Source organism: Poeciliopsis prolifica, unplaced genomic scaffold, assembly GCF_027474105.1.
Source record: "Poeciliopsis prolifica strain line A6 unplaced genomic scaffold, Auburn_PproV2 SCAFFOLD034, whole genome shotgun sequence".
Classification (NCBI taxonomy): Eukaryota; Metazoa; Chordata; class Actinopteri; order Cyprinodontiformes; family Poeciliidae; genus Poeciliopsis; species Poeciliopsis prolifica.
Window position 1 is genome coordinate 6,178,615 of NW_026562409.1, and position 20,750 is coordinate 6,199,364.

At 35.8% G+C, this 20,750-nt stretch overlaps 1 protein-coding gene across 2 annotated transcripts in view; it reads right to left on the reverse strand.

Annotated features, from left to right (window-relative positions):
- The window catches only part of stat5a (signal transducer and activator of transcription 5a), a 52,591-nt gene extending 32,076 nt beyond the window's left edge, over nt 1-20,515 (reverse strand). Inside the window, exons 1-2 of one of the 2 annotated variants that reach the window (XM_055051779.1) lie at nt 20,362-20,515; nt 20,015-20,080 (exon numbers count right to left, since the gene is read on the reverse strand). The gene's annotated coding sequence lies outside the window, so the exon portion shown is untranslated. The remainder of the gene's footprint in view (nt 1-20,014; nt 20,081-20,361) is intronic. The other variant, XM_055051778.1, reaches the window with a different exon arrangement.
- Nucleotides 20,516-20,750: the final 235 nt, after the last annotated feature.

Sequence of the window (20,750 nt, forward strand, 5' to 3'; positions counted from 1 at the left end):
TTTAACCCCACATCCCATCACGCTGTCAACATGAGGAGGCTCACTCATTAGCTCAAAAATGTGCGCGTGTGTACGTGTCTATCGTGATGACACATGGCCCATGTTGTTTTTGTATTGTGGAAAAACTTTAATTAAATATGTCTCACAAGACTAAGTGAACACTAAAAACAAGGAACAGATCTGATGGCTAAATCACATTAAGAGCAAAGCATCTCTGGCCTGCAGGCTCTTTCTTTCAGCCTCTGTGTCAGCTTTTGCTGGGATTTCTCCATGCATCAGGCTACACCAGAAATAGAGCTGAATACTGTCACCATCACACCGTCACATTAGCAAAATGAGGTTATTTATGTACACTGAACAAAACACAATAACCTCGCACCGAGTTAAAAACACCTTTACTCAAATTCGTCAAATTTCATTAAATACATTGTGCACCAAAAGTAATATAGCAATCTCACATTATAAATTATGTAAATAAAGTAATATGTCAATATATAGGGACATTTATGTGCCAAAAATAAACAATAACAGCGCCTTTTAAATAGTCTAAACAAACAACTGCTAGAAAGAGGACAAACTCCCTTAATTTGTCAGAACATCAAAAGTGAAATATATTTGTAGTTATTGAGAAAATGGAAAGTCAGATGGATGAAAAAACTCTCCTTTATACTTACTTCTCTGTCTCCAATATGTTCCTGCAACTATGTTTTGGTGAAAAACAAAATGTTTCCAGTCATTTTTGAAGTGTATTTGTTTATTTTATGAATAAGTACTTCACTTCATCAGTGGTTGTTTTTTTAAAAAAAAATCAGTTCAGTTAACACTATTATAACAGAAATACGAATACAACAGTACAAAATTAGAAAAAAATAGCATTCTTGTTAGTCACATAATATACATAATATTAATTTCTACTCTGCATTTCTTTTTTTATAAAGATGTTAAAATCTTGCACTGAGCTTTTTTTTTCTTTCTTTTTCAAAGTTGGAAAAAGAAACAGAAAGGACTTCTAAAGTTGAATTCTATATGTGAGAGTTGTAGAGTTGCAGTTCTATTTTGAAATAAATAGACTGCATAAACACAAAATCATTGGTTGACTAATGGATCCAACAAGTCAGACAATAAAATACTATATGTTACTATCAAACAGAAAAAGTTATATTCTGAAGAGAGTCTATGTTTGCTTTGTGAACCTCCTTCTCCTTTGCACAACGATGCACCACACTGTGTCAGACAAGATGTAATTCTTTAAGGAGAAAAATATGGCCCAAGGTAGCTTGTTTCCTGCAGTGCTAACTGGACGCCTGAGGACATTGTCGACTGGCTGTGATTGTGAGCAACAGCAAATAAAAGCAAAGAATCATGTCTGACAGATGTAATATGCCGCCCTGTCACTCAAATGATCAAAGCCCTCTGCAGATTATTGTGTACATATTGTCTGAACATGAAAAGAAAATATCAAACGGCCGGGCGAAAAAAAGTTTAAGATAGCAGACATTGCTCAAAACGCTACTCAACTTCCAGCTCTACATTCAGAAGAAAAAACTGAATGTAAGAGTAACCTATTTATAAATAAAGCATGTGCATAAATTTCATCTGACTTGCTTGTTACGCTGTTGAAAACTTTTCTAAATGGAACATTTGAAAAAGAGTCAAAAGAAAAAAAACAGCATAGCGACAGCCACTTCTTGACAAAAATACAGATAATGTCATCTTAAAAGAAAATCTTGTAGCTTCTTAATCAAAGTATGTCATGTGAGCCTTAAGATGTTTTTCCTCGTTAGCTAAAGACTTTAAGTTGCTAAACCAGGTGTTTTCCTCGCATTGACGATATAAATGTTATAAATGTTATAAATGTTAATGAGCACTAACCATATCAGCATAGGACATCATTTCACTTTAGAGTGAAAAAAAAGACATGAAAGAACAATGCAGTCGATATTACCTGGTAAAAAATATATACATATGATTTTTTTTTTATAAATTAACAAACAATTTACTCCATTTTCTACATTATTTGTAATTATCAAGCAAAATGTTTCAAAATTAATGAGGTTTGCAGAATAAATAAAACTGATTTATTCAAACTTGCTGAATCTGAAGAAATCCAAAAGTAATATTATTTTACTGAAAAAGAGTTACCTAACAATTACAACTCAGTCTTTGTTTTTTTGTTTTTTGTCTGTTGACAAAAAAAAAAGCAGATATCTGATGCCTAAAATAGTCCTGACAAATAGAGTAAAGCCTAAAATAAAAATAAAAATTAAACTGATGAATAATAAGGTATGTATCACACATAATAAGTAAACGTGAAGGATTTTGACAAATCAAAAGTAAGTACATTTTAGTGCACTAATCTGCTGCGAGATGGAACACATGTAATCAAATTTTATTTTCAGCATATATTTAAAAATTCCAGTTATACTTCATGTTTACATTTCTGGACGTTTGAAGAAATTTGTTGTGCTGCCAAGTGGGACAGATACCACCATGTATAGCAAATCCTGCAATCATACATTTTTGATCCACATGTGTGTCTAATATAAAGAGTCCCCATCCTGATTTGCCCTGTCGCCCTGGAGAGGCAGCAAACCAAATGTAAAAACTTAATTATATTGAGGCATTTGGATACATCTGTCTTAACCAATTAAATCAAAATTATATAATTCATGGAAAGCCTGGAAGTAACCCAAATAGAGAAAGCCTAACTTACCAAGAGACACAGATACATTTAAAGCTACAACCAATCTAATTAAAACAAATCTTCCACCACTCCCCATGTGGGTTGGTAACCACACAATGGCTCTTTCAATGCACATCTCCAAGATTTTTAGAGCATATTTCTCCTCTTATTTTATCAATGCATAGTTTATCTAGTATGCCAGAAAGGAGTCAGTTTTCAACTGTTGTAAATGTACATATGATCTTCTCTATAGAAACCAAAAATACGCAGTTCAACAAATATATATTTTTTTTTCTTTCATTAGCAGAAATAGTTTGTGTCCCTGAAGCATCTACACTTTGATGATAAAACCATTGCACTGACGATGAAGAATGTTAACCCCAAAAGTGATTAAAAGTTTTAAAAAAATGAAAATAAATATGAATCATGCCTGAGAGTTAACTATATGTTTAGCTTTGAAGTGTATTCTGAAGAGTACTGCTGGAAAAGCGTTTTTTGATTTCATGATGTCACATGAGAGCAACATATTGTATAATAGAAACATCTTTCAGAAATAAAAACTGCATCATTTTCTCACTTAACTGTCATATTTAGTTTAGACTCACTGAATCATGTAAAACTCTAAATGTCCCTCTAAATATATGAGGTCTATGTTCTGAGAAAATGAATAAAAACGTATGAAAGCAACAAGCTGTCATTCTGCATTTCACACAAAATGAATACCATTTATGAGCTAATAGGTTTTAATTTATCTTTAAATTCCTGAACCCATCACCTAACAAGTACTTTTGAAACATCATGCTATTTCGGTCTCTTAACTCACACTCGCTGTACAGTATATCTGAACAGACAGATCAGATATAAAAAGCTTATATCTTGTAAAGACTTAATCTCAGTAAGAATATAAAATCTCAAAATAAAAATATTAAATAAGGAACTTACCGTCTGAAAATAACATGTTATTTTCAGCTAAATGTCTTGTAGTGGGTAAAATTCCTGAAATAACAGCCAATTACTGAGCTTGTTTGTGTGCATTTGTTTACTATAAAACAACAGATGGAGAGCAGGTGAAAGAAACTATCAGGGCTCAGCTGCAAGATCCAGTTTCTCAGCTACAAAGCAACATGCCTAAAACAAATGAAAACAATAAGTAAATGAAACTCTTAAGGTTACGCTAATAGTTTCAGGATATATTTTCTAGAAATTAAAATTGGAAAATAGCTTTAACCATTCTGCATAACTTTTATAGTCATTTAGTTTTAACTGTCTAATAATTGCTATTCCAAGAAAAGTGCAGTAACAGTAACAGTGCAGTAGCTGACATATAACTTAATATAAAAAGGGACATTGCACAGGTCAAACATAAATGTTAGTATTTCATTAGTTGTACCAGGTTACAGCATAACCTTATTTGCTTATGTACTTTGTACATTTTATGATAATTTACTCCACAAGTTTCTAAAAGATGTAAATTAAGTTAGGATAAGTCATTTATAAATCTTTTCCACCTTCAATATGATATATTTATTGCACAGTTCAACTAAAGAAATGCTTATCGAATTAAGGAAATATTGAACAAATATTAATAAAGAAGTTGTAAATTCTGATTCCTTTGAACAAATGTTGGTTAAAGTACTTTCATTTTTTCGCAGGTCCGTTAAAATGTTACAATAAGTTGAAGCGATCTAAAGATTTTACAACATAATAAACTATAGAAAATGGGACGGTGAAGACGTCAATTTCTGGAAATATTGTAAAAATGTCAGCCAAAAGCTGTTGGGTACACTTTTTAGATTCACTGTACATGCAACACATCAAGGATTCATCCTCTGTGAATTATGCATTAACATAATTTACCTCAAGAGTCCTGAACAGGTAAAAAGTAATTCTGAATTTATTCACCACAATGACAAGGGATAAAGCTTCATTTGTGTTCTCCTGATGATGAGGATTATGCCTCCTGTCATATTTCTGTGTTTGCGCTTTAAAATGTATTTATATTTCTTGCATGCATGTTATGCATGCATGCTGATCTCAAACATAAAGCCAGTGGATGACATTACATAATCTCTGACCTAGAGGGAGAGATAAATGTGGACCAAGCTCCACAACTCACGTAAGGGGGCAGAAAAACCAGCTTGTTGAAGGAGAACCACTTTTGAAGAAGAACCCTGCAGCCAGAAAACAACTGAGCCAAGACAGGCAGACACCATAGACAACCAATTGTCACTGTCCTGCAGTGTGATCTAATGAGCCACACTGCGACTACTGTTCGCAGTGTGGCTCAAGCAGTTAAAACAAGCAGTTAAAAGCCCAGGCTATGACCTTCCACATAGGCAAATAGCGCAAGATGTTTATTGAAGAACTTCAGCCAACCGTCTCTTTCTGCATGTTTACCCTTAAATCATTCCCTCCAGCAAAATGAAGACAGGAAGGTCAGCATTGTTAGTTATGCCAACTTTTGCAGAAACATTACAGCAGGCATTCCAATTCCTCTGATGAAGTCAACTATTTTTCTTTCTTTTTCTACAACTATTATAAGGGTTAAAAAGCCAAATCTTTAGATACGAAACACACTACTTATGCAACTGATGAGAATATATATAGCAATCTGATAAATATTAATAAAAATATATATTAAACATGTACATCTCGGCTATATTTGACGGTAACTGGCATGTGCTTGTATAGCGCTTTATCAAAACCGCAGAACCTCAGAGTGCTTTACACTACACTCAGTCATTCAAGCAAGCAAGCTACTATATTGTCGAACAAGAAAGAAAACCAATGTTAAAAAATAGAAGCACCTGAAATATGTAAAGCTGCTTTAGAAAAAATAAACAAAAATAACATTAAGAAAGAAAGGGAGAGAGAAAGAGAGAGAGATAAGAGTACCACATAGGCTCCTCTTTAAAAATCATTCTTCCTCTATTTATTTTGTTTTTATTTCTGGGGACATTTTTGATTTGATGGAATGTTTACCAATTATTTCTGAACAGCAGTATTTATTTATTTATGAATAAAACAGCTCTCCATAACATTAATTAAGTTATGTGTATTGAAGTGGAATGACACAGAGAATAAGTGTGAAACGTGAAGAAACGGATGTGCAAAAATTATAGAAAGAAAAAAATATGTTATTTAAAAAGAGCTGCTATGCAGAAGCTAATATCAGCTGATGTAACTTTAGCTGCAAAGCACAAAGTAATATGATTGGTAAAAAGCAAAGAGACTGTCACAAAAGTCATACCAGTGCAAAAACTTTGCTAAAGTCCTAGTTAAAGGGTGTTAATAATTTGAAATGCTTAATTGCAATTTCTTTTTTTACTACCAATGAAAGCACTCTCCTAGTTTTCCTAATTTTAATAAATTTTAAATGGAAATGGGAAGCCAAAAGAAAAAATATATATATTTCAGACATGACCATATTGAACATATTTGAAATATGTTCATTAGTTGACTTCAAAAACATCTTGCCTGAATATCTGTCCTTCACTCACTTCTATCAATAAAAATACAAGCTCTTGACAACATATGTTGGAATTAACCCTTTCATTTTAGCAACAAACTCTGGGATGGTAAAATCTAGAGAGCATAATGCTTAATGCTGAAAATGAAAAAGAGCTTTCCAAAATAATAAACTGGAGGCAAGAGGCTTAACCCACATACACCAGGCTTTGAGCAGTAGATTTGGATAAATAAGTTCACTTGTTCATGTGTCAGCTGAGGATACTTTAAGTTTTTGTCCTAATATCACAGTGCTTGGGATTAAGATAGTTTCACATCAAATGTTGCTTGGTGAAACCACTCTCTTTTTATTGGTGTACGTGCTAAAAAGGCTAAAAAGGGGTTTCTGTCAGTAGTACTGTGCTTCACAGAGTACTGTAAAATATCTATTTTGAACATAAGTAATATTTAGTAGCTACCACTGCATTGAAAACAATGATACTGATCGATAAGTGCCAGCAGTTCATCCCAAAAGTCATCGCCGTCAGTTTCAAACCCGCCATTCCTAAATCAATGAATGCAGCAAACATGAGGTGCAGTGAAGAACAGCGTCAAGTCCCAAGCACAGCAACCTCTGGTGTGTCCACCTTGGTGTGATGTTCAAGTCAGAACCAACAGGACATCTGTTGGCATATTGTTTATGCAGTGTCATAAACAATATGCAGTCAACTTCTTACAATTATCCTACATGCCCTGTTCCTCTCATGGGGATACTAATCTCCTAATACAAACTTTTAAAACCTGCTTGTAAAACCCTTTTTTTTTTTTATTAAAAAAGTAACATAGTGTTGTTGTTAGTCATATACAACCCACTTTCAAATGCCTCCATGTCTTTATATTGTATTTAGTTATCTTTTCTGGGCAAGGAGGAGAAAACACAAGTTAATATATGTATCCAGAAAAGAAGAACAAATAAAAAGATTCCTATATGGCTTCTCTACCACCTGTCACTTTTCCAGCGACCCCCCGCCAAATGGAATACAGAAACAAATTTGTGGCTGGCACATGTACAGCATTCAGCATATCTTCGCCAGTTTCAACAGAATAAAAAAACAGGAAGCATGGGAAGTCTTATTTTCTTTGTTAAAAATGTTTCCATAAACTTCTACATGATTTGTAGGAGGGGATATTTGGTCTTGATGAGATACAAGGAGATTGTAATCTCACAACGGTTCTGTTTACATATTCCTGAAGAAAACCAAACAAAGAAGCTCCACTATATAGGCTAAGCCATGAAGTTACAGCTTTGGGAGTTTAAGTAGCAATGCTTTAATCACAAGAAGCAAGACTTGAAACATAAAAACATGTCTGACAAGATGCACACACGCTGACAAAATACATATTTTTTATCTGCAATTTTCTGTCAGTGGTCAATGATTTCCTCCAGTTCTGCTGACATTCGGGTTGCCCCTTTCTGTTAAATCACTTTGTATATTGTATCGTTTTATTACTTGTATCGTTTTTCCAAAGTAGCATGAAGAAGTGTTAACTCCCTACTTTTATGGATTTCACCGTTTTATTGTTACACAAAAAACATTGGCCTGAATTTTACATTCTACCTCAATATAAACCTGTTTCTATATCCACACCCATATGCCATATCCATCCATATGGTCACTATAGTTTGCTGTCACTTTAAGATAAACACATGTAAACTAAAGGGATTTGTTTAAACAGTACAAGATTGATTATGTCTATTGTCTATCTTTAGGAGTGGAGTCTTATTTTGGTCACTTTGTGCTAACTGAAGCATGAAACAGCCTGCTAGATATCCATCAAACTTTGTTTACACGAGACTTTGTGATCTCTAGCTATGTAAATTAGGTACAAAAGAAAAGTTAAACCACTTACGTTCAATATCTAAATGAATTTCAGTTTGTGAAGAAAAACATTCTTCACAAACTAAGTGATTAGGTATGGACAAATAGAGGTATTTCTGTACTGTATTTTGTCTTAGTGTTTCAATATTTTAACAAATAAGTCATCAAACACTAATTTGTTTACACAATCTGCATCATCAGCTTGCAGTAGAAAAGCAATCAATCAATCAATCAGATTTTATTTGTATATTTGTATTTCAGCAGCAAGGCATTTCAAAATGCTTTACATCATAAACACAAAGTCATGCATCATGGAATAAACAATACATTGCTACATATTACATTTCAAATACAATTCTAAACAGGTGTGTTTTTAGTTGAGATTTAAAGGAAGTCAGGGTTTCTGCTGTTTTACAGTTTTCTGGCAGTTTGTTCCAAATTTTTGGTGCATAGATGCTGAACGGTGCTTCTCCTCTCTTGGTTCTGGTTCTGGGGATGCAAAGCAGACCAGAACCAGAAGACCTGAGAGGTCTGGAAGGTTTATACAACAATAGCAGATCATTGATGTATTGTGGTGCTAAACCGTTCAGTGATTTGTAAACTAACAACAATATTTTAAAATCTATTCTTTGAGCTACAGGGAGCCAGTGGAGGGACTTTAAAACGGGTGTTATGTGCTCTATCTTCCTGGTTTTAGTGAGAACCCAGGTGTGGATTGATCCAGCGTTCTGGATCAATCCACACCTGAGTTTTAAAATTGCAATGTTGCCCAAACAAACACTTTTCTTCAAGCTATGTCTTTGACCCAGGACAAATGGTAAAAGAAAAAATTTTAAAGATTGGATTTTGCTTTCTAGATATACAACAGGAAACCAGCCGAGTTTGGAATCAGTCCATTTTCAGCTTGACAACTCTCAAAAACTGGATATGTTTTATGTCAATGAACACACCATCTATAGGGTTATGGTAATAACAGCATTCTTTTCTTGGTGAGGGTGCTCAAGCATTCATGAGAACCTTCTTGGTGTGATAAAAGTGCTCAGCTATTTTCAGAATCGATAAAGTTTTAAAAGTATTGTCAAAGTCCACATGGAAATGTAAAAGGACATTACGGTACATAAGAAACTATGTTTATGTGATCAATTTATGTGATGAATCTCTTCTGCCTAATTTAGGCAGAAGAGAGTAGGAATTCAATAGGTAACAGGAAGGTGAACATAATAGAGTCAAAGATTCTCTGTTTCATCTGTGAGCTTTCCAACAGTTTTAGAAACTCTGAAAAATCCAGAAATGCAAAGATTTTTTTTGAGTAATGGTTACCATGTGAACTACACTAATCGTTGTAATCTTTGTATCGTTGTTTGAAAATAGTAAAACCTCATTTCATAGAAACTGCTCATTCACACACACACACACACACACTATGTTATCTCATTTCCAATTTACATTTGAAAGCATGCAGAAATGGCCTAGCAAAGTAAATGCTTTCTCATGTCTCCTGACATGACATCAGATATTAAAATTAAATCAGAATTTGTCCAAAACTGGTATTGCCAGATAAATGGTTTACAAAAAATTAAATTATAAATTGGCCACAAAATTCTGAAGGAAAAAAATAAATATATTTAATTTCTATTTCTTCTTTATTGAATCCAACTTCTGTAGAACTACCAGACAGCTCGGTCTGACTGGCTTTGAGTATCCAAAAAGTCACTGCCCTTCATGTGTAAGAGGATCTTGCTGCATACCCCTGCCTGCTTTGGACTTTGCCTTCGTATTCTGCAGGGAGATGGGAGGAGACGACAACGCACTGCATGAGTCCCACAATGAGAGGTATGATCACATTCCGGTGGTCAAATCAACACTTTTCATCAAATAAAAAAATGTGCAACTCACCAGCGCCCAACACTATGACATTTTATTAGAACCATTGTAAAACACTTGTACAAAACAAACAACAAAAAGTTTTAATGGGTTAAATTTTTTTTTGCACAATAATTCATCATTACATAGCCCTTTTTTAGGCTTTCTGGATTTGGTCTTGCAGACTGTCATTCTCTGTGTGAGCCGTGAGGTTTGTGTGCACTCATGACAGACTGTGTATGAAAGGGGGAGCATTACTGGTAAGACAAATAAAGCGTATGTATTGTTTCAACATTTTCAAACGAGTCTAACGACATTGGTGAAACATAGCACCTGAATGAAAGTCTGATCTAGCTGTATTAACATTCATACCTTTAATGCTTCACTGAGTTTGATATAACCCTGCTGTTTGCTTGTTTAAGAGCCGTGTCCACCATCTGTACCAATGCGCGCAGCTTGTGTGAGCTCTGACCTTTGATCTCTGTCTCTTGTGATGTGTTCGGGGTCAGAGACTTGCAGTTTCTCAAGTACACTGTCTAAGCCCATTAGCAGAGCTCATGGACCCATCCCCCACTGCGTGGCTGCTCCCCTCAGCATACTTCCACCCCTCTCCCCCCAAACGCTTTCATGGCAGGCTCAGTGCTGTCAGTAAAGGTCAACTGCACCTTTACCCCGCCGAGGTCTTTGCCCCCACAGCACTGGCACCATTTTGAGACAGATATGGATGTTTTTGAGAACAAACAGGGCACAGAGAACCATTGTACTGTGAGATACCATTGTACTGTGACATACCGAGCAAATTTCTGGGTCAAGTATTTTTTAAGTGTTGTTTCAGCAACAAACCAAGTTTCTCTGCCTGCTTTTGGATAAATAACTGTCTCTGGAAAGCAATTAAATAGGTTAATAAGAGAAAAATATTTGATTCTACTTTCAGAAAAATAAATGAATCAGTTCTGAGGGTCTTGCTTAAGTGGGAATTTCCCCCTAAAAAACAGTAAAAGGTTTATTAGTATCAACTGACTGCAAATAGTCCGATAGTCGCCTTTTTGACAACAATATAACTCAGCACAGCTATCACTTCATTAACTTATAAATCTATGAACTTTCTGAATAATGTGCACTTGGAATTGTATTTCACTTCTAATTCAGCCACACTCTAATGCAAGGCCAGCATTATGAGTCCTTCAAAACTGAATGTTCTTTAGAACTCGGATAATAGCATTATTATATCGCTGAAAGATTTAAACCTTATGTTAAGAATTTACTCAATCACAGGAAGCTTTTTTTAATTAGCTCCACCAACAAATGTAAGAGGATAATGCTTGCAAATCCACACACAGTGCTTGTGGTTTCACAAAATTGTGTCTGTGGATAAAGTTTGAAGCTAAGTCAGTTGAGCACCAGATTCACTTTAGAGTTCTTGCAAAGGTCATGTTTCAGAAATTCTGGAGACACATACTAAGATACTGGAGGCAAGAAATATGTTGAGTTTAGGTGTGATAGCTTTGTCTAAGTCAAACAGCATACTTCAACTTAAAGTGTTTTTTTATAAAGACATCAAAATTCTAAGTACACAATCAACAAAACACATGAAATATGAATACATGAAAGGAGTTTGCTGGAGGAAGGTCAATGTTTTTGATGGCTTATCTGGAGGATCCCAAGGTGGTCCTTGAAAGAGAGGTTTGAATCAGAATCTTGAATCATCTCAGCAGACTCCCTTTTATACAATTTTTAAGATCAATATAATGTATATATAACTTTTTTTTACTGACTCCCCGTTTAAAACAACTTCCTTCGATATCTCTACATCAACACCTGTTAAGAACCTCTAACAGGAATCATACACCAGCGAGGATCTAAATAAATACCTGCTCTAAGACCAGCTTTAAGAAGTCGCATTTTGAGCAATTTCCTGAACATAAGCTACTCATAATTGCTAACTCCACATGCCTGCTGCCAGGAATGAGCCTGAGCACTTCAACTATAAATTGTGGAAGCAGCATATAATACAGTAGCACAAATGTAGACAGGCAATTCTTGCAGACAGCTTTCACAAGACCTGTCAGACAAAAGCGGTGAGTGAAAGATGTTAAATGCTATGTTGGTGGCCATTTTAAGAGTGACAGGCTCACAGTCACAATGTAGAGTGAAAAGCCTGAACTTCCCGTAAGTAGAAACTGTATATTCAGAAATCAAAATAGCTTGATATAACCACAGTATTTGCATATTAAAACCTAAATAACGCATTATGTGTAGATGATAATATACAGTGTTTGCTGGCTATTCTCCAAATGAGGCACTTGTCAAGAGAAGAAATACAATTAAAAAGTATTACAACAATTTTGTCCATTTACACTAGATTACTTTTGAAAGAGAAAGCAAGGGTTCCTTTTTCCCTTTTTTTAAACCAACAATGCTCAACTTCACCAACAAAAACCTAACACATCTCTGCCATACTGAGTGATTACAGTAGCAGAACGGGGATAATCTGGTGCAGCCAAGTGTGAAGGTATGACAGGCAGTGCTACCTTCTCAACCTAATTTCTATTTTTGTCCACAGTCACTTATTATTTGGCCAAAAACACTTCATTATTTTGTGAGTAGAGTTAGCTGTGAGTATTGTTGGGCAATCAATCAATAATTATATTGTGATGGACATATTGTGCTGGACATGTGATCATGTCCAACAGAAAATATGTCAAATAGAATGCGCAATAATTTCACAAAACTCTGAGCAAGAACTGTGTGGCCTTCTGGGGGATGTAGGCAGTGGAAAGGTTTTAGCCTCTCCACCTCTCAGGGTCAGCTAATAAGGGTTGGTAGCATCGATTAACTCACTCACACATTGGTAACCTAGAAACATCCCGTTGAGTGACTTGCTTAGCAGCAGCTTCACATTTCGCCACCATGCCTCAAAACTGCTTAAAAATAAATGCCGTGAAGTGAAAGAAGAAAATTAATAACAAGAGCTTGAGAGGAAACTGCATAAAACAGGAAAGATCACATCACCAGTTTGGCAGTATTTCAGATATTTAAACAACAAGAAAAACAAATCAATAAATATTGATATTGACTGATATGATCTGTTTATCAGTCATATCATGGGGTTGACCCTAGCTGCAGGTCAACATGCTTCTTCGCCCACTCATATTCCCATGTTGCACTTCATTTTATCTCATAAGAATTCACCTTGCGAGATGAAATAAATAAATCATTGTGCATTGTTTAAGTGAATTACTTGGATAGACTATATAAACACATAATCATAAAAATGTTTAAATCAGATGTATAATTTTATTCATCCATCCATTGTCTACCTATTTGCCAATTCAGGGTCAAAAGGTTTGAGGGGCTGGAGCCCCAAAAATGTACTTTTACACAACGTTTTTTGAAGGAAACTGAATTAAAAGGATTGTAGACTACAAACAGTCAACAATAGATGAGATCTGAATCAAAGATGTAAAACAAATTAGAATCCTTAATATTTTGTTGTTTTTGTGTTGCTAGAGGCTTGAAGAAAGACCTTGTGCTAATCTAATTAATGTTAATCTATTTTTTTAAACTTTACCATTATGGATGAAGGGATTTTTTTTATTGTACAGACTGAAACTAGAAGCTGAGTAAACATTTACAGACCTTTCCATGAACACACACAAACTGTATGAACAACTGGATAGATACCACAAGGAAAAAGGGGAAGTGAATCTATCTTTTTGCTGGTAAAATACCAGAACTTGAAGACAGGATTCCAAAGAAACAATGAACAGATCTTGTTTAAATTGACTTCTAAAACTGCAATCATACCAATAAGTTGCTCTTTATGAAAAGACGAATATATTTGTTTAGTTACAAAAAGAGTGTGTCTGTGGCTGCCATTGTGACAGTTCATCTGGAACATTGTTAGGCACCAGCTGCAATAGGCACAGATGAGCTCACAAGATCAATACTGGGTAATAGCACCACAAATCCAAACACTGACTTTGAATTATGTTGTGCAAGTGTCTCTACAAACAAAAAAAGCTAGAAAGAACATGTACTTCCCTAATTCTCCGGTGTATAAAACAAATTTGCTGAGAATGCTGCTGCATTCACATGCATTTGTAAAATAATAACAGGGGGAGAGAGAGAGAGCGAGCAAGAGAGGATTAGTTTGACAAAGCCAGTATTTATATCATTCAGCCTTAATCTGTCAGATTTAATCTGTCGTACAACAAAGACAAATAAATCAAAGTACCATAAGTGGAAATATACTTTTTTGTTTCTTTTTAAAATGTAATCTAAATTGCATTCTATCAAAAGATTTTTCAAAAATCTACTCAGATTTGAACTTTTTTTGACCCTCCAAACCATCATATAGCACAAGCAAAAATCAACAAACAAACTCTAAGAAAAGGGCTAAAACTCTATTTTTATATTATTTGAGGAGCATTTGGTTTTATTTTCAGTTTAGTTTGTCCTCCTATTTTAACACAAAACACATGCGTATTTGTTTTGCAGGAGATTTGTTTATTGGTTCTATCTCATTTGGTGTAAGCCTGTAATAGGCTTCCCTGCAGCAGAGGCAGCAGGAAGAGATGACACTCATCCTGATCAATTAAAACACCAGAAACTCTATGCTGATCTCACTGAAAACTATTTTAGATTAATCTGTCTTCTACAAACAATAAAGACATTGTGCTTCTAAAACAAAGTGTTTTCCTGCTTTTTACTATTTGCAACTAACATATAAAATAATAACTACAACAACAAGGTAAAAAAAAAAGATCTGGGACTGTTTGGTTAAAACTCCCGTGCTGATGGCTGCTTCATTTGTGTTTTCCCTTGAGCTGTACTATTGCCACCATCAATTCTCTTGATGCTCTTCAGACAGTGCAGACAATAAGTGTGCATTACATGACCTACATAATAACATTCGGCACAATGACCCCTCGGGACGACAAACAGTCAAACAGCAATAGGAAAGATAACCAAGCATTAGCATCTTTTGCCGTTTTCTTTGCTGCCTGCTTCCTCTCTACCTGAGCTTGCAGATGAAGTGACATCGCCTCAGGTTACATTACGCTATCAGGGTAGAAACCTCACTGAACAAGTGCTGGGTGTGAAAATGCATGAAGGTGGGGATGGCAAGACTGGATTACAAATTGGCTTCAAAGTTTCACCACATATACCTCTTTAAAAATAGACAAGGCCAGTTGATTTTCTTCACACTACAGTTAACCTGCAAGATTAGACAAGGAGAGTCTTGTAAAAGTAATTATATTCCTTAAAACCCCTTCATATTGTGTAATATTAAGCCTACAACTACAAACTTTGATATATTTCTAGTCTAGACGTGGACTCAAATGGACTGAGGTTTGCACATTCATTTTATACATGAATATGCTTAACTATAAACCAGTCCAATGAAGTTCTGGCTGTACGTTTAGGTCTGACAGTTCCAACTTTCCATCAACTCCCAAAGCATTCATCTCCCTGTTTTAAAAAAAATATATATATATAAAAAAACATCCCCATACCATCATGCTGCCATCTTCATGGCTCCCTGTATGGAGTACAACAAATGAAAATGTCTTATTTTTCCTTACACTGCCACTTTGTGCTTGTTCATCACATAAAATACCCACCTGCAGTAATTTTTTTTTCAACAAAGAATGAAGTTACAGAAGGCAATTCATTGCAACTAACTAATGCTTATATATTTTTTTTTAAACTGGAACTATCATACCCTGCAAATGCCCTGTACATGCTGGCAAAACAGACACTGGTGTTTACTGTATACTTCATCAAGGGAAATATTAGTTTTTATTCATTTCATGTTCACATTAGAAATGGATACTAATATAAATCTTTTAAAAAAACTGTTTTTTAAAAGTTTTTTTTCAACATTCAACACAGTTAAATGTAATTTGAAGATAAATGAAAATCTGCTAGAATTGATGACAGCACCAGAGGCTTGAATCACCTACAAATCTCTAATTAATGAATATTTATTAAAAGTATTTAAAGTTTTATAGAAGAACAAAAGCAGTTGGTGCTATATCAAACCAAATAATAAAAATATCTATTTACTTTCTGGTGCGTCTTTGCATGATAAACGCACTGACTCAAAACTAGGCTAGTGGGTCACCTATACCAAGTCATGACCTGCAGTGTCATTGTATCTTGAGAGCAAAAGACAATGCAACTGCACGCACTCACCACCTTTTGATACTGAAATGTGAATATTTCAAGTATCACGATGTGCCTTTGTCCTTTTCAATGTAAGAGAGTCTTTACAAGCACAGCAACCATAATTGCGCCACTTTTCAACAACACTGACAGCTGAGTATTTTTTGTGCTTTTTCAAGTCTCACTCCTTTTTCTTGCTTTTATTAAACTGTCCACATTATTTCTTTCAGGGCACCGATGAAGCCACTCATTCACACAATTAATGCAGGGAGATGACTCACAGGCTTAGGTTTTAATAAAATAGTCACTAAGTTGTTCAGTGTTGCTCTCGTAATACGTTTAGAACAGTTATTATGTTGCGAATCAACTTTAAATTGACCGAACATATTATATTTATAAGGTCAAAGATTTAAATCAAAATATCTGAGGCCTTCCAGAGTGAAACATCGCCTGTATCGTAGCTCCTTATGAATTTTGTGACAATTTCTAATAAGTTTGATTCTTCAGCTGTGCATGTGAAGATATACCAAAAGTCGGACCATTAGAAATACAAATATGAAGAACCACCACTCTTAAGTGTAGTTGGGAAAACATGACTGCATGAAGATTCCAAAAAATTACAGGAGATGTGTGTAAACATGAAACAATACAAGTTCAGATGCTATCTACTTTGAGTCTAATGAGAGCAGACTTTTATTTAGCATCCCTTTACACAGGAGTAAATCAAAGCAAGGTAGAAGAAATTGTAGCAATAGTCATTTTAACAACAGCATCTGACAGCACCTGTGCTCAGTTCACTGCAGGGAATTCGGTGAAAATTAGGCAAAGGTAGACACAGAAGGCAAACATCAAATTAAAGAGGAGACACTGAGACAGGTGGGGGCAGGGGGCGCTAAACTTATAGACAAGGTGACAAAACTATGGAAAATTATTTAACTAGGGGAAATCAAAGCGGAGTTTCATGCGGAGCCGGGCAGGGGTCACTGGACAGCAGTTTACACTCTGAATGCCAACAATCAGCAACCTTATTTGACAGATGGATCAGAGCACTCCTGGCCTAGACCGGACTGAAAGCTCTTGGTCACATGACCAGTGGATTAGTATTAACCCAACTGAAAGGGGGAGGAGGTTGGTGTGCATTGCACCACATGCTTCCTGATCACTTCCCTTTAAGTATGTTTCCCTTTCTGTTTCAGTCCGCAAAGGTCTTATTCTTGTCTTATATTCTCTGGTACCAGTGAGTTTTTTAATGTCCTTTGAACTTCCCACAGGAGACCTTTAGGGAGAGAGAATGTCTATCCTCTTATGTAGCAGGTTGGAGGGCCAGGAAGCAGCAGATCCTGCCATTAATGGTTCTGACACATGACTCATCGTTCAGTCAGATCAAGACCTCTGCTTTAATATGCTAACTTCAAGTTACACATAATCTCAAGGAAAAAGAAGTGTATTTGTGACGTGATTCACACAGCGCAAAAATAAACAGATTTAGTAATGTTTAGTAGTAAAATATTCAAATGTAAGACCCAAACGCAGGCATCACAAAATATTCAATAAATAAACAACCATGTTACAGTGAACATCGCTACATAATGTGACAAAAATTTTCAACCTTTTCCAGTGGGACTTGTCCCAACATTTGTCTGGGAGAGAAAAGTTGAAAAAGTGAGAAGCACTTAGAAACTAAAAGACATCCCATGCTGTGAACACATGTAACAACCAGCTTGTCCTTTTTTGCTGCTATTCCTTCTTCATCTGGATCTTGCTGTCAGGGACAAAATGTGCCAGTCAACTCAGGTCAGTCAGGCAAGCTATGTTCCCATATCAACCTTTTTTTTTTTTTGAGCAGAGACCAATGAAAACCCTACATCCCATTGCACTATGTACTGCAGCAAAAGGGAAAACAGTGCTTGCCAACAGGGTTAAATGCTACTGAAGGCAGAGAACATCCTTTCCTAGAGAATGCAGTTAGTGAAATTGTCCATTAAGTGCAAGAGTAAGTTAAAACAACTATAAAGACAAAAGTGCAATTTAAAAAAAAAAAAAAAGTCTGTATGCCTGCTGCAATTTGCAACCTGTCCAGATCATTATGAAATCAAACAAGTAGCAACCCAATTGTGCATAATGAAAAAATTCTGTGCTTGATGCTAATTTTTTTGAGCAAAATCAAATGAACCAAAACATATTCTCCCTGAGTTGACTAGTGTAATCAGAGGAACCCCATTATTAAAAAGGCAATAATTGAAATGTGGGTTGAAAGAATGAAATCAATATTTTTAATGACTTTTTACTACCTGAGTGTGCAAAGCAATGCCATCCTGTCTGTAGCAATGCAGGAAAATATATCCATAGAGCCACAAAAAATATGTAAAAATATGGGAGAGGTTCTCTCAAATAAAACAAGCGCACATGCTCTCTCACAGAGCGCGAGGTTTTTTTTTCTTTCTTTTTTGTAAATGACAGTGAACTTCAAAGTCGGTGTGACATTTAAAATTATGTCTGTGAGCTGGCACCAGTGCCAAGATCTGCGTTCACCAGTTGCACTAAATAGCTTTGACAACCTGTTCTGTTTTGACTTTTACAAGAAATCCTTTCATGCTTTTACACACACCACATTTTCAATTAAAAAGTGCAAACAGACAAGGAGGAGTTTGTGTCGCAATATCATGTTACTGGCAGTTAGAGTTGAAATGATTTACGCAGTGACAAAGGCACCAAGAGCTGTTGTTGCATCTGTCTTACACATTTCAATAATTGTCATTATATTAATATGTTAAGGCTTGGTTTGAATATTGTATGATAAAATTGGGTCAAAACATTACATTTTTAAAAATAACAGTATTTATAAAAATTGATTACCACTGATGGTTACCGTTATTGTTAAGGTGACTCAAAACTGATGCTATGAGATCAGTTGTCTTGCAGTTGAAAGACTGTGGGTTTAATTTCAGCTCCCCCTCCCCCTGCCCATCAAAGAGTCCGTCAGCAAGATAAACATATTTATATGTCTGTGTGTGAATATTTGACAGTGCTCAGTTGCACTTTGAGTGGTCAATATAACTGAAAACATAAGCAAATGTGTTCATTACACAATATAATATATATTTTCCAGCTCTGCTCTTTAAAGACTCACACACATTACTGAGTCAGGCTATCGTTTAGATGCTAGCCTGCATTCTGCTGCTCAACAGACAAATTGCTCACAGCTCACATGTAACTGAAGCATACCTTTAAAACACATTTCAGAGCTCAGAGGTCTATTTGATTGCATGGCATGACCAACTATGTTTTTGCAAATTTAAATATTTCTAATAATGTGGAGTAACCCTCTATCAATTAGCTCGGCAGTGACACAGCAACATGTGGAGGAGGGGAAGAACTAAGTGATTCTGGAGAGAACTGTATCACAGGCATGTAATTGAAAGAAAATGAAACTTTAGGAAAAATGAAGCTGTTTTGAAACACTAACTTCCCAAACATTGGCATGCAATAGCTTATGAGTAAATATTAGCTAATTGATGTTCATACATAAATGATTCAAGATTGAAACTTTATCTTCAGTTTGGATAAATTAACCTGAAATATTAATTTAAAAAGCAATCTATTAATACAACAGAGTGGTACAAATAAAGTTACTTTTGAAGCATACCGTTGACGCAATGTAACGGGCACTTTTTTTTTTTTTTTTGCCCGTTTCACATGGAGAAGCTTCATGTTCATATTTCATTTTCAGACCTGACGTCCCCTATAATGGAGGCTGAGCTGTTGGAGCTGTGAGGCAGGGGGGAAAGGCTTGTCCGTTAATGCAAACTTTTGGATAAATATTAGAAAAATGAAGTACAAACACATTCTACAGCGACATCGGCAAGTCAAGATAGTCCCAAAAAAGCTTCGTATTGTTTCTTCAAAAGATTACAGAGTCGTCGATGTGACAGAAAATGTGTCAGCCCTGACAGAGTGATAGTAAACTCACTGGCTGCGCGGCCACACGGTCAGCCTGCGAGAATATGAGTGGGATTCGGCTCTCAGGAGAACCTGCCTGTTGATTCAGAAAGCACAGAGAAGCAAAAGTGCTCCGTAAACAAACCCAAACACAGTCCGTACCACACGCACGGAGGCTGTTTCGCAGCGTCTCCAGATGGAGAAGCGCTGTCGCAGCCGCAGTTTGTTTACAAAGCGCTGTCAGAATATCATTTCGCAACGAAGAGCGTCAAAAAAAAAAAAAAAAATAGAGGGGCACGAAGCGAGGACGTCTATCTCCTCCTCAAATAAAGCATTGAAAACGCGTTTAAATGCGACTGGAAGAACAGCAGCACTCACCTCTGTGGAGCGACGAAAGTTGTTTTTCTTTTTCATAAAATGAGGGGAAGAGTCTACAGCGAAGTGATCAGCCCGGCAGGAATTTCTCCGTTAGTCAGTTCCCAACAGTTCGCCGTACAGTTCACGGCTCTCTGTTTCTCTCTCTGTCAGACACACCGCCCACTTCCGGCGGTTCCTCTACGTCTGACGGTTTCTACGGATCGCTGACGACTGACTCGAGAAGTGGTGGCCTGATGTTAGTTATTAACCTCGGGTCAGCATATAATAAAATGGTCACTTATTAAAAATATGGCTAATTTTTTAAAAATGCCGCAAAATTAAACTAAGACGTGCTGAGGCGTTTTATCTGAGAGTAGTTTTTTAAGCTAAGTCTTAAGCAACACATTAGA